The 16,439-nt window shown below is 42.2% G+C and overlaps 1 protein-coding gene across 3 annotated transcripts in view; it reads left to right on the top strand.

Moving 5' to 3' along the window:
- The first annotated feature begins 3,264 nt into the window (after positions 1–3,264).
- LOC311135413 (myocyte-specific enhancer factor 2A-like) overlaps positions 3,265–16,439 on the top strand; it is a 103,738-nt gene continuing 90,563 nt past the window's right edge. For 2 of the 3 annotated variants that reach the window (XM_084169349.1, XM_084169350.1), the window contains exons 1-2: positions 3,270–3,431; positions 6,201–6,340. The gene's annotated coding sequence lies outside the window, so the exon portion shown is untranslated. Of the gene's footprint in view, positions 3,432–6,200; positions 6,341–16,439 lie in introns of all 3 variants that reach the window. The other variant, XM_084169348.1, reaches the window with a different exon arrangement.

Below are 16,439 nucleotides of genomic sequence, written 5' to 3'. Positions count from 1 at the left end.
ATAAGAGAGTTATATTTATTGTTATGCTTTAATCATGTGTTTAAAGTGCTGAACTGTGACTTCACACAATGATGTAAATCTTAGTTGATGTGTTAAGGATTTAAAACCTGGTTGATGATATTTATACAATCAAAGAAAAACTATCTGAAATTGGTGATATGCGTAGTTAAATCAATTGTTATAACAGGTTATTGCATGAACACACAGTGAAAGTGTATAGCATGTTATAGCATAAACACACTCTTATTTACATTGACATTTTCGTCATTTAGCAGACGCTCTTATCCAGAGCGACTTACACATTACATACGAACATATACAAATTCACTTACACAAACTGTGTTTTCTAATACCTTTGAGGTCAACAAAACTTTGAGTAAATTATACTGAACAAAAAATATATAAGGAAATCAGTCAATTGAAATAAATTCATTAGGCCCTAATCTATGGATTTCACATGACTGGGCAGGGGCGCAGCCATAGGTGGACCTGGGAGGGCTTAGGCCCACCCACTTGGGAGCCAGGCCCACCCACTGGGGAGCAAGGCCCAGCCAATCAGAATGAGTTTTTCCACACAAAAGGGCTTTATTATAGACAGAAATACTCCTCAGTTTCATCAGCTGTCCGGGTGGCTGGTCTCAGACGATCCCGCAGGTGAAGAAGCCGGATGTGGAGGTCCTGGGCTGGCGTGGTTACATGTGGTCTGAGGTTGTGAGGCTGGTTGGATGTACTGCCAAATTACCTAAAATGACGTTGGAGGCGGCTTATGGTATAGAAATGAACAATAAATTCTCTGACAACAGATCTGGTGGACATTCCTACAGTAAGCATGCCAATTGCGCGCTCCCTCAAAACTTGAGACATCTGTGGCATTGTGTTTTGTGACAAAACTGCACATTTTAGAGTGGTCTTTTATTGTCCCCAGCACAAGGTGCACCTGTGTAATGATCATGCCATTTAATCAGCTTCTTGATATGCCACACCTGTCAGGTGGATGGATTATATTGGCAAAGGAGAAATGCTCACTACCAGGAATGTAAATACATTTGTGCACAGAATTTGAGATAAATAATATTTTTGTGAATATGGAACATTTCTGGGATCTTTTATTTCAGCTCATGAAACATCGGACCAACACTTTACATGTTGCGTTGATATTTTTGTTAAGTATATACGCTTTATTATCAAGCTGGGGCCGTGGATGAATACACTTTTCCCCCATTAATATCACCAGTGACTGTGTATATGGTGAGGTTGTCAGGCGTACATGGTGAGGTTGTCAGCGGTACATAGGGAGGTTTTTAGGGGTACATGGGGAAGTTGTCAGGGGTACATGGGGAGGTTTTCAGGGGTAGTTGGGGAGGTTGTCAGGTGTACATGGGGAGGTATTCAGGGGTATATAGGTAGGTTTTCAGGGGTACTGTATATGGGGAGGTTTTCAGGTATGGGAAGATCTTCAGAGATATATGGGGAGGTGTTGTCAGGGGTACATGGGGATGTTTTCAGGGGTATATGGGGAGGTTGTCAGGGGTACATGGGGAAGTTTTCAGTGGACCGGGGCTAACAAGTGTTTGTGGAATAGATCAACAGAATATGCCTCGCCCTGGCAGGACAATTTTTTGCAGATGGCCTGTGCCTTGCCAGGACCAAAGTGGAGCTACGGAATGGGATTAATAAACCCACTAAAATCAATGATAGTAGAGCCATAGGAACAATCTAATGTGGGATTAAGGAGAGCTTAATTTGAAGGATTCATTACTGTGACACAGCTGATGGATTTTGGAGATCGAACATGCCTGGGATGTAACTCTGTGTCTGTTTAGAGGCAGGTCTACTGTATATTGTACACACCCTGGTTCCTTGCAGTCACTTGGTGCTGTTCCTTTGTGCTCCTAACACACACAATACTCTGACATAAAGCCATGAGGCAGTACAGTAGTATGGAAGGACACTCACAGTATTTTCCTGATTCCTGTATACAGTCATCTTAAAGAAGAGCTAGAATTTGATACCCCAAATACATTGAGGGTTGTTCATCTAATGAGTGATGGCAATGGACATCCAAATGTTTTTTGTTGTTGTTTTTTACCCTCATGGGTAACACTTTATAACATTCTTGAATAGTCATCAATAAACTATACTAAATCTATAAACTATGAATAGCCTAACTTACTAATAAATAAGTACTTAATTATTAACATGTATGGTCATGTATAAAGGTTTTATAAACATTTATAAACATGTAATAATTCATAATGGCTTATGAAAGTGATGATAGTGTTACAAAACCTCATAACAGTGTGTGCAGACTGTGCACATTGATGGAAATAGTGCCAGATCATTTACTTATTTTATAGGTGTTTCCTAAACCCATTCTGGTAAGATGAAAATGCAAAATCTCATCACTAATTGTGAAGTTACAATAGTGTTACTTTATTTCCACATGCACCTGTTCCTTTAAATCTAGGTAAAAACAATCCGAGCTCCGCACCACTCCTCTTCCTCAGATCCTGCACTTACACGTGACTTTGCCACATGCCAGTTATACAGATCCCACCTCCCTTCTGTAATTGGTTACTGACCAGCCGCTGAGTATTTCAATTGGATCAGAAACATGTCCTTTCCAATGTTGCTGTTGTCTTTGAGAGATATGACGTCAATCGTAGGGAGTGAGGTGAATGCCGCCAACAATCATAATTAACAACAGATTTCAATTTATATCGTAATTTGAACGGATTTGAGTGTAGTTGCTGCCACATTTACGCTATGTCAATCACTTACAATGTAAGATAGCCTACATTGTTGCATTACATTTCCCATGTCCCACTAACTTACTTGTCTGTAGCTCAGACACAGATGTAGCAGAGTTCAAACTTTACAATGGAATACAAGGGCAGCGGTGCTATGTTGACACCAAGACTTCCAAGCATGATGTAGCAAGAATGCAATTACTATGTTATTATCATTGTAAATTGGGTACAAACCATATCAAGTTGACCAAACTGTATAAATAGCATACATAGGCTGGGCCTTTTTGAGTAGCATAGAGCACATCTTACTAATCATGTCATCATATAGCCAATATCATGCCCTCGCGCACGGTCATTTTGACATTCTATTTCACTGTAAAAGTCACATTTATCGAGGTAATATAGGTAGCCTACGATGAAAGTTAAAGAAGTTTGGGTATAGTTTTTGTAACGATGAGACATGAGTGGGAGGAGGTTGATTTCTCCCTCGTCTGGTGTTCGTCAGATAAGGGGAGGAGTCTCTCACTGACAAGAGACTGGCTCTACTGAGTTTAGCTGCTCCCTAAAATAGCAGTTCGTGTGTAAATGTGACTAAAATTACGTTAATGTCACACGCACACGGTATCCATTGGAGCCTCTGATATAGAGTATCTATATACAGCGAGGGACTTGAGAGACAAGGTGAGTAACAAAAATAGCAACAAAATTGCACTCGTGTGAGAGAGAAAGCGCAGGAGGGAGACATTGAGTGAATTTGGGATCGAAAAGCAATCCCATACTGTAGCATTATTATATTATGTCAGTTTCTGTGTCTATGCTGGATTTAAAAAAAAATTGTATTTGTATGCCTATGAATAGGCTACAGTTATTTCATATTCATATTGATCATATGAACGTGCGTCTTTGCGCTTATTGCCCCAATAGACTAGAAGAGTTCCGCTATCTTTATCTTATTTAATTTGATAGCCTACGGTTAATTTGATAAACTTTTTCAGAGTGTGTCATTTTCAGGATATTTCTTAGAATAATAGTTTTTATCAGTCGTCTTGAATTACTAATGGCAATGACTTTACTGTAACTTATTTACAGTGGCTACAATAGGCTATCATAGAGCGCGCAATATCAGTTGACAGTCAGTGTCGGGGACTTCTCAGACAATGGGAGGCATGCATTTGCTAATACAATTTAACTTTGTTTTGTTTTACCGACATTAAACATTTATTTAGCATTCACTTAAATGCCATTACATCATCACAATAGGCTACATGCTATCAAATGACTGTTTGGCTTTTGAATACTTTGATTGCTCTGAAATACATTGTCATTTTCTGTGCATACTATAATTGTATCACATACACTATAATAGCCAGCTGATTTAGATGTCTGAACCACTAAAGATGGTGCGATTAGAAGTAGGGATATTGCCTATAGCCATTCCATAGGCTACTGCTGTCACTGTAAACTCAAATTTTCTTAGTTGTGGATTTTCTTATTTTAATAGGTGACACAATACCAACTAGTAGCCTAAGCATGTAATTTTTTTACATTTTACATTTTAGTCATTTAGCAGACGCTCTTATCCAGAGCAACTTACAGTTAGTGAGTGCATACATTTTTCATACTATTATACATAATATTAATTACATTGTTATAAGAGTATCCTACATAGCAAGTGTCCGTTTATTAATAATATGCTTTGCACTGAAGTCCTGAAATGTATATGGTTCTGGTCAGCTGATGGCCACTGCCCCATCAGAACTGCTACTGTAACTGCTGTTGTTGCTTTGCATTTACACCTCTACTGTGGAGAAATGTATGTTTTCCACCATTGGTCTCTCTCCTCTCCTGATATTGATTGCATGAGTAAGGTGAAAATCTATGTTGTGTAGGACATGCCTATACACGTAATCTGAATTTAGGTTTTGTCTCTCACTCAGGGCTGAATTAAGTTTCCTCTGAGTAAATTATACAGCAACACTCCACAATGGAATAAGTCCCTGCACCTGTTTGTGGGTTTAAATATCTAATTACAAGCTTGATGGGAGGCAGTCAGGTCATGGTGAATAGTTAGGAGAATGACCTCAACGTGTGTCTGCTCTACTGACTGAACAGATTTATAGCAGGTAGGAAGGAGGCATTGATTTGTCATGATCATTTATCTGCCATTGAAAATGACCATAAATACTTACCAGTAAGTGAACGTTTAACATTATAACAAATTACACTCTGCTCATTTAACATATTTGTTAAAGTCCACACGCCATATTGTACCTGTCAGTGTAAATTTAGATTTTTTTGTTTGTACGAATTGTACATTTTGAACTTGTATATGAAACATTGTGTTTTGTAAACTCACAAATGGAAAGTAAAATAATAAACCTGGCCTTAGTATAGTAGATGATAAACTGACTCAGTCAGTATAAGGACAAACGTTTATGGCATCTTCACTTGACTTAACCCCATTGTTTATAAATCCAGATGAAGGTAAATAGTGTAGAGAGTGTTTGGTCGAGACTGACTGATAAATGTATAACGTTCCCTATGGTTTCCCCAACCATGAGGTATTCCTGGCTTGGCACTAAATGAAAATAGCAAAGTTTTTCAGGGACAGCCGTCTTGGCAGCAATATAAAGGGATATCTGTGTGTGTTTTTATTGAGTATCTATTTTGGTCCCCTCTGGAGGAGTCTCCCCCCCCCCCATTGCATTTACATTACTTCCCCAGCAGGCCGATAGTGACTATTAATGCAGCAGAGCAAAGCACCCTCCAATCCGCCAACGTTAGGTTCTGAGACACCCAAGGCTTATCCAATAATGAGGCCCTGTTGCTCCTGATGCACTTCACGTGACCTCTTATGTATAGTGTGTGGATGAGATGCATACAGCAAGTCAGACAGCTTCGCCCCATCTTACAGAAAAGTGTTGTGTTGAAGTAGAGTCAACTTATTTAAGAACATGCAATATGCTACTGCAATCACTCATAGGATATACTTGTCTGTAATAGTCTACTGCAACAAATGTTGCATTTTTACACTCTAGTGTTATGTCAGGGTGCAGTACAACAAGTTATCAAATGAATTTTACCTTTATCAGTAACGTATTACATCATGGATGTGTTTAGGCCTAAATGTCTCTCTGTAAATCCATAGATGTTTAAATACAGTCTTTAGCTTGAGTGGAGAAAGTTGACCCAGGTAAAAGGGATAAGATCTAAGGTGGTGATTGGTGTGAGGAGTGTGGGTCTGGAGGGTCTCCCACAGCACTCCTCTTCATAGCACCAGAATATCACAGCCTGGTCTCAGCTCCTTCCAGGAGACACACAGGATAAATGTGGAGTGTGTGGGCGAGTCTGATCTGCAATTAATGCTGGTTGTCAGAAAGAGAATGCTGGCGTTTACACCATGCCTCTGAATCACTGAGCAAAACACTTTCTCTTCTCTACCCCTCCCAGGACATTTTTCCCAAGGAGGAGAAATCTGCAGGAAGCTTAACGCGAGCGAGGGAAGCATTGAAGGCTAAAGAAAGAGACAGACAGGCAGGAGCTGGATATTCTTGGTCCAATAAAGAGGTTATCACTGCTTTGATAGTTGGGTGAGCCACATGTTCTTTTCCCCCTCTTTCTTGTTTACCTGTTCATTTACTCTGCTGTTTATTTATGTTTGATATACTTACTTTTGATTGTAATTGCCATGTATCTCCATTCATGTTTTATGTCATCTTTGGTCCTTTTGGTTATTCTCTTTATATGAATTGGGGGGAAATCATTAAGACCATCTGGTTTCATGAGAGTGTCAGCTGTACATGGATTTTGTAGTGTTCACCATGTTACACCATTGTACTGTAGGCACTTCCCCTACAGTACACTTGAGAGTTGAACTGTGTCAACTGCAGCTGGCTCACAGGCACAGTTCTATAGCAAATTACATAGCCTTTTTTGAGAGTTCTACAAGACTAACTAATTGTTCGTTAAAAAGAACCAGTAGGCAACATGATGAACTATTTTCATCTTTTTAGATAGAGCGATAAAATAACAAAGAAGACAAGCAAAGAAGAAAGGTTGTGTATTATACAACCTCTCCACAAAAAACAAGTATCTGCAAAGGTCATGATATTAACTTTTTTCATCAAAGTATGTGTTTATATTAGTTGTTGTTTCACTGTTTCTCTCTCATTATTCCCTAGTGTGACTGTGACCTTATGTAGCAACTCTTCTCTTCTTCTCAAAGTTAGGTGTGAGGGCACTTTGGCAATTATGTTAAAGATATTTCTCAGTTCAACAACAGGGAGAAACTATGCTTGTTCTCTATGTCCACTTTGCTTCGTTTTTTTTTGTTACAAAGCTCTTTGCGCATGCTCTCTGCAACATGATTCATTGTTTATTGGAGCTCCATCATCGAACTGGAGATTCCAGCATTCTCCCGTGAGACCTGGAGGCAGGATGCAGAATCTTGAGCCCTGCAGATAATGTTTTAGGCCATAGTTTGCTTGTGTACTCACTAGACTCTCAATTCTAAAGGAAAGCTTCCTAAGTACCTTTAATAAATAAAAGGGGTATAAATGAAGTTCTTCTATCCCAGAATGGCCAAACCATAAATATGGATCGATTTCTTGCATTTATTCGCTGCATTAAGCCAGCTCTGATTTCCCCTTGTATTGTGTGTGTCTGCTAGAATGGCTGTGTAACCCAGAGGAATGCACAGTGTCCTAGCAGGGTTACTCAACCCCACAATCCGACCCAACAGAGAGCTGAGCTCCAAACCCAGAAACCCCTGGCTGCCTCCTGTCTCACCACCAGGCCACAGAGCCTCACCTTTGATGCTAAATGGGTTAGTTACCCCAGGATACCAGCCAGCGACATGTTTGACAAACACACAAAATCATAATTTAAAATGTGTATCAAAATATTTGCTCCTTGTTCGTTTTTTCTCTCTTCTTCAATCTCACAAAACTGAGTCTGTGTTATTGTGCAAACACGTTTCTGTGGAGTATGCCAAATCAAACCGTCTATCATGTTTTAATGCAGCACAGTTGTAACTTTATTAGGCAGGCCCTTAACGTGCTGTGATGATGAATTCCAAACCTTTAGCCTGGGGATCAGGGACCAGCCCTGGCACAGGCTAGTATACCACATATACACTTCATAAATACAGCTTACTTTCCTACATGGCGGTGTGGTTTTGAAGTTAATGTAATTATAATATTTATCAAATCATATTCAAACACTTATTATGCAGTTCATATATTTTTAGAGGAAAGGCAGGCTCATATATATATATATATATATATATATATATATATATATATATATATATATATATATGTGAGCCTGCCTTGTCTTTAAAAATTATATATATATATATACACTACCGTTCAAAAGTTTGAGGTCACTTAGAAATGTCCTTGTTTTCGAAAGAAAAGCAATTTTTTTGTCCATTAAAATAACATCAAATTGATCAGAAATACAGTGTAGACATTGTTAATGTTGTAAATGGCTATTGTAGCTGGAAACGGCTGATTTTGTATGTAAAATCTACATAGGCGTACAGAGGCCCATTATCAGCAACCATCAGTCCTGTGTTCCAATGGCACGTTTTGTTTGCTAATCCAAGTTTATCATTTTAAAAGGCTAATTGATCATTAGAAAACCCTTTTGCAATTATGTTAGCACTGCTGAAAACTGGCCTTCTTGAGACTAATTGAGAATCTGGAGCATCAGCAATTGTGCGTTCGATTACAGGCTCAAAATGGCCAGAAACAAATAACTTTCTTCTGAAACTCGTCAGTCTATTCTTGTTCTGAGAAATGAAGGCTATTCCATGCGAGAAATTGCCAAGAAACTGAAGATCTCGTACAACGCTGTGTATTACTCCCTACATAGAACAGCACAAACTGGCTCTAACCAGAATAGGTTTTCTTTTGAAAACAAGGACATAACCAGAATAGAAAGAGGAGTGGGAGGCCCCAGTGCACAACTGAGTAAGAGGACAAATACATTAGAGTGTCTAGTTTGAGAAACAGGCGCCTCACAGGTCCTCAACTGGCAGCTTCATTAAATAGTACCCGCAAAACACCAGTCTCAATGTCAACAGTGAAGAGGCGACTCTGGGATGCTGACCTTCTAGGCAGAGTTGCAAAGAAAAAGCGATATCTCAGACTTTTGAACGGTAGTGTATATATTTGTAGACATTATTATGATTTTAAATGTGAAATTAGGAAAGTTTTATACTAATAATGTACAGTGGTGCGTTCCAGGATTAATGTATACTTGGAAAAGCAAACAGAAAAAACACCATTATTTCCTATAGGCCTATTTTTTCTTATCACATCTGCCTGTTATGTCACTGTAGAATATCAACAAAGCAACTCTGTTGACAATTAGCCCCCTATCATTCTGACCTAGATATCATTATCCTGAACTACAGTGGCTTATAAACCTCTGATAGACTGAAACACTGTTTCTAACACAGAAGCACTAATGAACCACTCACTAATGCACTGTTTGTCTAAGGGAGCAGCTAACAGTAACCTTTCAACTGTCCTGCCCTTGGCTGTGACCTCTGGTCGTAAGCAACCCCATACGGCCCACTCAGCACATGTGCTGCTGAGCAGGGCAGAGCGGCTTAAGGATCGACAGCCTCTTTCTGTCTTCTTTGCCCTTCCCCTGCGAGCCCTCAGTCAGACGGTGTCCTTACCCCCTCAGCTTTCTCTGGCCATACTGGAGAATCAGCAGTAAGATCCTAAACCAAAGTGGCAGCCTCAATCTGCAGTTAATCCTCTTTCACAACTATCATCCCTGTCTTTCTCTCCCCCTCCACTGTCTAAGTGGCCTACACAGGGTTAAGAGTGCAAGTCAACTTAGAATGTATTTTTTTGGATTGATTTTGTAAACACTAGAGAAAGTTTTCATAGTGTAAGTTAAGTTATCAAGGTTTTATAATAACCTTACCCTTTTAAAGCTATTAATCATCATAATGATATATTTTAGAGCTTTTCAAAGCATTCTATTCTGATGACAGAAAATCTCACCTCTGATAAGATCGCTCATATTTACTTAATTTCGTAATTTTCCATCAGTTTGCCCTTTTAAAGTCTTCGCAGTAGCAGAAATAACTTATTCTCCAAAGCTAAATTGACACAGGCCATATTTTGATTCACCATGTAAATCTCTGAGCTCCGCTTCTACAAAGCATTGTGTAGGAATGGCTTATCTCTAATGGCCTATGTGAAAATGACTAGAGCTGCTTTCATGTTGAGTCATGTTGGATCGACAGTGCACTCCTATCTTTAGATGTATTTATTTACGAGTGTTTTTCTGACAGGCTCTCTACAGAAGAAAATAAAGCCAATGCAGTGCCACTATGGCCTTCCTAGAAATGGTACACATGATAAACAAACCAGAGGGCTAAACTGACATTGTGTCATAACAAGAAATGACTGGCCATGTGTCATGTGACACACTTGTATTACAAGTTAACTTTCAGGTGTACTACTATGTTACTTAATTGGAGTAGGACAATAACCACACTATTACGTTTGATCTATTCACCACTGCCAAGTCAAGTTAAGTGACTTGAGTTATACTGAGGACTGACAGCAGATATAAACTGAAAAGCCAGAAGTTGTTGATGCATGCTAGCTGCAGTGTGGCTTCTGAGGTTAGCCTGTGAAAGCTTCTGCTATGTGGTGGAGTAGAGATTATGGCTTTGACCAGAGTCACACTGCACCTGTGAGACTTCTGGTCTCTCATTCTATAATATTTGTGTCACTATTGATATGTTAGAAAAACTTCGGGTTACGCAACCCTGGATATATTAGAATATGAGTGCGATGTGTCACAATGGGATTCGCCCAGGGGCAGATCACTGGCTAAAATTATCCAATGACACAGCGTCTGGTGGAGACAGACAGGTTGAGTGGTGAATGAGGTGAGCCAATCTCCTCCCTGTAAGGAGCCACTCGCCCGCCCACTGGCCATTCTCAAGCATGCCTCTCTTCCTTATGCTCTTGCGAGCAGGGAAATGTGGTGACACATTTCACTCATATTCTCATAGAAGTTATATTTCTAATACTCGTTTCGATGTGTCACTATGGGATATGGCCAACTTCTGTATCGCAGACATGCTCTCCGAAGCCAGGGTAGTCCCAATAGCATCACACCTCAGAGGCTTCGACACTGAGGAGGTATGCACCAACGAAGCTGCAGTGACATCCAGCTAGTAAAGACCTCATAAACATATGAGGGGTAACCCAACATGCAATTACCCAATTCTCCTGTAAGGAAATGCCTTAGAACAGTGCCTAATAGGTAGCCATACCTCTGGTGGAACGAGCCCTTCCGGGCTGTAACCCTTGCTATTATATTTTCCAATACAATAGCCTCCACTATCTCAAGGGATAGCCGTTAATGAGGTAGCCCCCCCCCCCCCCCCCCACCCTTGCACCAAACGCCCAATAAACTCTTGCTTCATGCAAGCAAATGCGCAAAACGTAAACGGGAATGGGAAGAGCGGTGGGTGTAACCACAAGCTCTAGGGTGTGACAAAGCAGTTGCCGCTGACCCTAGGCATAAAGGCAGGGTTTGGGGAACAAGGTACCTAGGAGGACCCTGGGGCAAACTGAAGGCACAAACGGCAGGCTGACAGTGCGTGCAGCCCACTCACTCACTTTGCAGGCATAGGGCAGATGGTAAAGCGGGTTAGAAGGAGAAGTATTACATCTCCCCGCTTTCCAGCGGCTCAAGAGGCTGCCATGAGGAAGAGTGAGGCTGCCATTTTCAAACAGTGAACGTGTAGAAGGGGCACTGGGGCACTCTGGATCGTCAATGATCTTGAGTGGCAGGCTTGTCGCATTCAGACTTTTCCTCCCAGGGGCCATGCCTAGAGGGCCAGGGTGGAAAATCTCCCCGTACGTTTGGGTCAGACGATCCCTGCGTAACAGTAGCTACCAAGACTGGTTATAAAGCAGGAGAGTGATCTCTGCTAACCAGGGCGTTCAAGAAGGGGCTCGAAGATGAGGGATAAGCCTATTACCTCACTCTGTACCAGGCATAGGGGAGAGAAAAAGTCAGGATAGATGCGAAATGCGGGCTCTCAGGTGCTCAGTGCCAGCTCGCACGTGCCATGCGGGCGAGATACTTTAGTCAATGCCACTCAGACATTGCTTGTCCTAATATTCATATATTTCTTAATTACATTATTTTACGTTTAGATTTGTGTGTATTGTTGTTAATTGTTACATACTACTGCACTGTTTGAGCTAGGAACACAAGCATTTTGCTACACCCGCAATAACATCTGCTAAATATGTGTATGTGACCAATAAAATGTTATTTGATTTGATAACGCTGCATGGGGGACAGAGAGTGTCTCCCAATTAACTGGTATACCTCGTATTGCGTCCAAGGTATATAAGCATAGTGTTTCTTGCAAAACATGCTTGATCCTCTTGGAATGCATCCCTAGCAGGTGGCAATAAGTATGGCTATACCGTGTCACCAAGCAGGGCTTTGCGCCATAGAGTGGCCAACGGAATTACCTTAGCCGCCAACCGGTGTAGCTTAAAAGAAGAAGGAAACATGCTGGTTACCCAGATGTCCTAATCCTAAGCAATAGAGCAGTTATGCAGCTGGTCTGTCTTGGCCCTACCCCAGAGGGGAGGGTTAACAAGAGCAAAAATAACCCCAGCCGCTTGTTCCCGAGAAGGGAAGGTAGAGCTGACAAGTGCCCAACTGCATAAACCAAGAGCAGGGTAGAAACGGGATGAGGAAAAAAGGCCAGAGCATAGTGGACTTGGGTGTTCCAGATACTGTAGCTGTCTGGTGCTCCGGCTCCCAGCAAAGGGCAGACCAGAAAGTACAAGTAAAAAATACTGTACTGACTGTCGGAAATGTTTTCTATCAGTAGAGCGGAGTTGCCATAAGATTGCCCAAAAATATCCCAAAACACCCGGTGGGCTAAGGGGTTCTTCAAAGTGAGCCAAGAAAACCTGTTCCCCTGCTCATCATTATGAGACAGGGAGGGATAGCTCACCTTAAACCCAAGAGAGAGGGTAAGGCAAGGAAGCCGTAGGCTTTGCACACTATCCTCATTTGCCGCTAAGGGATGTGCCCTAGATTGGCTGACCATTCTTGCCCCCCATAGGGGGGTTAAGAGGACAGAACCTTAATGCGGCCGCATCAAAGGACTGTTTACCTCCAGGTTTGCTTTGTTTCAAGGGCTTAACCTGGGTATTGGCAGTCTGCTGTGTCACCGGGGGTGTTTGGTCCCCCAAGAAGCAGCATGTTTCCCCCTCCATGCTGTGAGGCTGGGGCGCGTTGCGGTGACCAACGGGCTGCCATGGATTACGGGTTTGCGGGGCAGGCAGAAGGCTTTGGCTTCTTTCTAACGCATGTCACACTTCTGCCATATGGTGGTGACAGCGAGCCCAAACAATTCCTTGGGTGTCACAAGGGCATCCAGGAGGTCCAAGCTGTCTGTTAAGCTGGACAAACTTAACCAAAGTGCCCTATCTCCCAACACCGCCATACTCATGGTACGACGAGAGCCTTGGATGGCACTACGGGCGGCATGAAGGTTTAGATCTGCAATCAGACATCATACATCATACATCCCAAGCATCTGGATTCAGGGTATCCAAATCCAGTTATTTTATCACCTCCTCCAGTAACTCTGCCTGGTAAGCCATCAATGAAAAGGTCACGTTGAGTGCTCTCATTGATAGCGCCGAGGTTTTGTACGTCTTATTGAAAACATAGGCAGAAAAGCGCTCTGTCTTTCCAGGGAGGGAAGTTCCAGTAGTGCTAGTAGCATGGTGTGTGGGGTGGAGGTAGTCAGCCAGTGACGGCTCAACCATGGGAGGGTTACAAAACCCGGATTCCTACATATTGTGCATGTGCAGGCTATGGAAGCCCCTAGCCAGGATCTTCCTGGTAAGGGGTTTGTCCCATGAGCTCCTCGCCTCCTTGAGGCAAGCCGGGACGGCGGGAAGCAGTTGCTTAGCGGGGGCCATGCGGGATGGGAGTCTTTTCCCAATCGTACAGGTCCCAAGAGAGCCGGCCACTCGCTACCCGGTCTGGCCGTGGCTCGCTTGGAAACAACGAGGAGCCCAATTCTAGGTAAGGGACATTTGCTGTTTCTCTGTCTTGGGGGCAGGGAGACCCAGGGACTTGACGAGATTAATCCCACCGTCATCCTCATAATCCCTTGGCTCGCCTTCCCTTGACACTCGGTTTAGGGGGGCTGAGTCTCAACCTAGGCCGGTGGCTGAGGGGTGAGGGAGGGGGTAGAGATAGTGGAGTGTTTTAGCATCCTCCTCAAACCTGCTTTAGACAGAAATGTACAATGCTTACAGGACTCTGGGTTGTCGAGTGTTTCCTGAGCATGTTCCCTTCCCAGGCAATTGATGCATAGAAGGTGAAAATCCTTCCCCGCAATCATGGAACCGCAAGTGCAAGAACGTGGGGTTTGAATGCTTTGCTTGGCTCGTCTTGGGATGGGGCAGTAGTCGCCATTGTATAAAACAGGGCTATGCTGAGATGCCTGTTGTAAAAAATCAACGTGTAAGCCCTGGGCTTTAGATCAGAGTAAGATAGCTAGTAGAAGCCTCACGGCTAATGCGTTAGCGAGGTAGGAGCTACCTTGTGGCTAAGGCATGCTGTAGCTAGCACAGTGCTGGTCAAAGGTGCTGGCCAATGGTTTGTGTGGGGGCAGTTCGACTTCAGATAGTTATTCTCCCACGACCGTAGAGCCGCGAGGCTAATCAGTTGGTCTAGTTAACACAAACTAATAAACATAGGGTTAACTACACAAGAGACGAGATATAGAAATATTACTGTGTTGCAAGGATACTGAACAAAGATGTAAAACCAACATGCACTAATTTCATTGATTTTACTGAGTTACAGTTAATGTGAGGAAATCAGTCAATTTAAATATTTGATTAGGCCCTAATCTATTGATTTCACATGACTGGGAATAAAGATAAAAAAATGGGCCTCACAATTTGATTTGATTTGATTTATTAGGATCCCATTAGCCAACGCCAATGGTGACAGCTAGTCTTACTGGGGTCCGCAATATAACGAAAAATACATTACAGACAAAATATTGACATGTAGTGTGTAACTGATAGACACACACACACACTACATGTTAATGTTTTTAAATCTATGTACATTGTAAAGTCTCAGGATCTCTGTATTTTTGTGCATTCAAATTGCCATCGATAAAATGCAATTGTGTTCATTGTCCGTAGCTTATGCCAATACCATAACTCCACCGCCACAATGGGGCACTCTTTTCACGACGTTGACATCAGCAAACCGCTCACCCACACAATGCACGGTTACGTAAGGCTAACATAATAATAATAATATAATAATATGCCATTTAGCAGACGCTTTTATCCAAAGAGACTTACAGTCATGTGTGCATACATTTTTACGTATGGGTGGTCCCAGGGATCGAACCCACTACCCTGGCTTTACAAGTGCCATGCTCTACCAATTGAGCTACAGAGGACCACATATATTAACAATGATGGACAACATGTTTCTGTGGTTTTATTTCTATGTGTCAGTATGGGATTTCGCTCAGGGGCGGATCACTGGCTCGAAGTATCCAATCACAGAGACTTGGTTAGCCAATGCTGCAAGGCTTTAGCTAACTAGGTTAGCCCATGCTTCGAGGCTTTAGCTAACCACAATAACAAAGAGCTAGCTCACACCACAAGGCTTAAGCTAACCTGGCTAGCTAGCTGGAAAGCAAGCTAACCACACCAAATCAAATCAAATCAAATTGTATTTGTCACATGTGCTGAATACAACAGGTGTAGACCTTACAGTGAAATGCTTACTTACAAGCCCTTAACCAACAATTCAGTTTTAAGAAAGAATACCAAAAAATTTATAAATAAAAAATTAATAAAAAAATCACAAAAGAATACAATATAAAATAATACAAAATAAAAGTAACAAATAATTAAAGAGCAGCAGTAAAAATAACAAAAGCGAGGCTATATACAGGGGGTACCGGTACCGAGTCAATGTGCGGGGGCACCGGTTAGTCGAGGTAATTGGGGTAATAAATACATGTAGGTAGAGTTATTAAAGTGACTATGCAAAGATAATAAACAGAGAGTAGCAGCAGCGTAAAAGAGGGGTGGGGGGTAATGCAAATAGTCTGGGTAGCCATTTGATTAGATGTTCAGGAGTCTTATGGCTTGGGGGTAGAAGCTGTTTAGAAGCCTCTTGGACCTAGACTGGGCACTCCGGTACCACTTGCCGTGCGGTAGCAGAGAGAACAGTCTATGACTAGGGTGGCTGGAGTCTTTGACAATTGTTAGGGCCTTCCTCTGACACCGCCTGGTATAGAGGTCCTGGATGGCAGGAAGCTTGGCCCCAGTGATGTACTGGGCCGTATGCACTGCCCTCTGTAGTGCCTTGCGGTCGGAGGCCAAGCAGTTACCATGCCAGGCAGTGATGCAACCAGTCAGGATGCTCTCAATGGTGAAGCTATAGAACCTTTTGAGGATATGAGGACCCATGCCAAATCTTTTCAATCTCCTTAGGGGGAATATGTTTTGTCGTGCCCTCTTCACGACTGTCTTGGTGTGCTTGGACTATGTTAGTTTGTTGGTGATGTGGACACCAAGGAACTTGACGCTCTCAACCTGCTCCACTACAGCCCTGTCG

This window comes from Coregonus lavaretus (genome assembly GCF_964263955.1).
Source record: "Coregonus lavaretus genome assembly, chromosome: 9".
In the NCBI taxonomy this organism is placed as follows: domain Eukaryota; kingdom Metazoa; phylum Chordata; class Actinopteri; order Salmoniformes; family Salmonidae; genus Coregonus; species Coregonus lavaretus.
The sequence above is the reverse complement of the archived record's forward strand: the minus strand, read 5'-3'. Positions and strand labels throughout refer to the sequence as shown.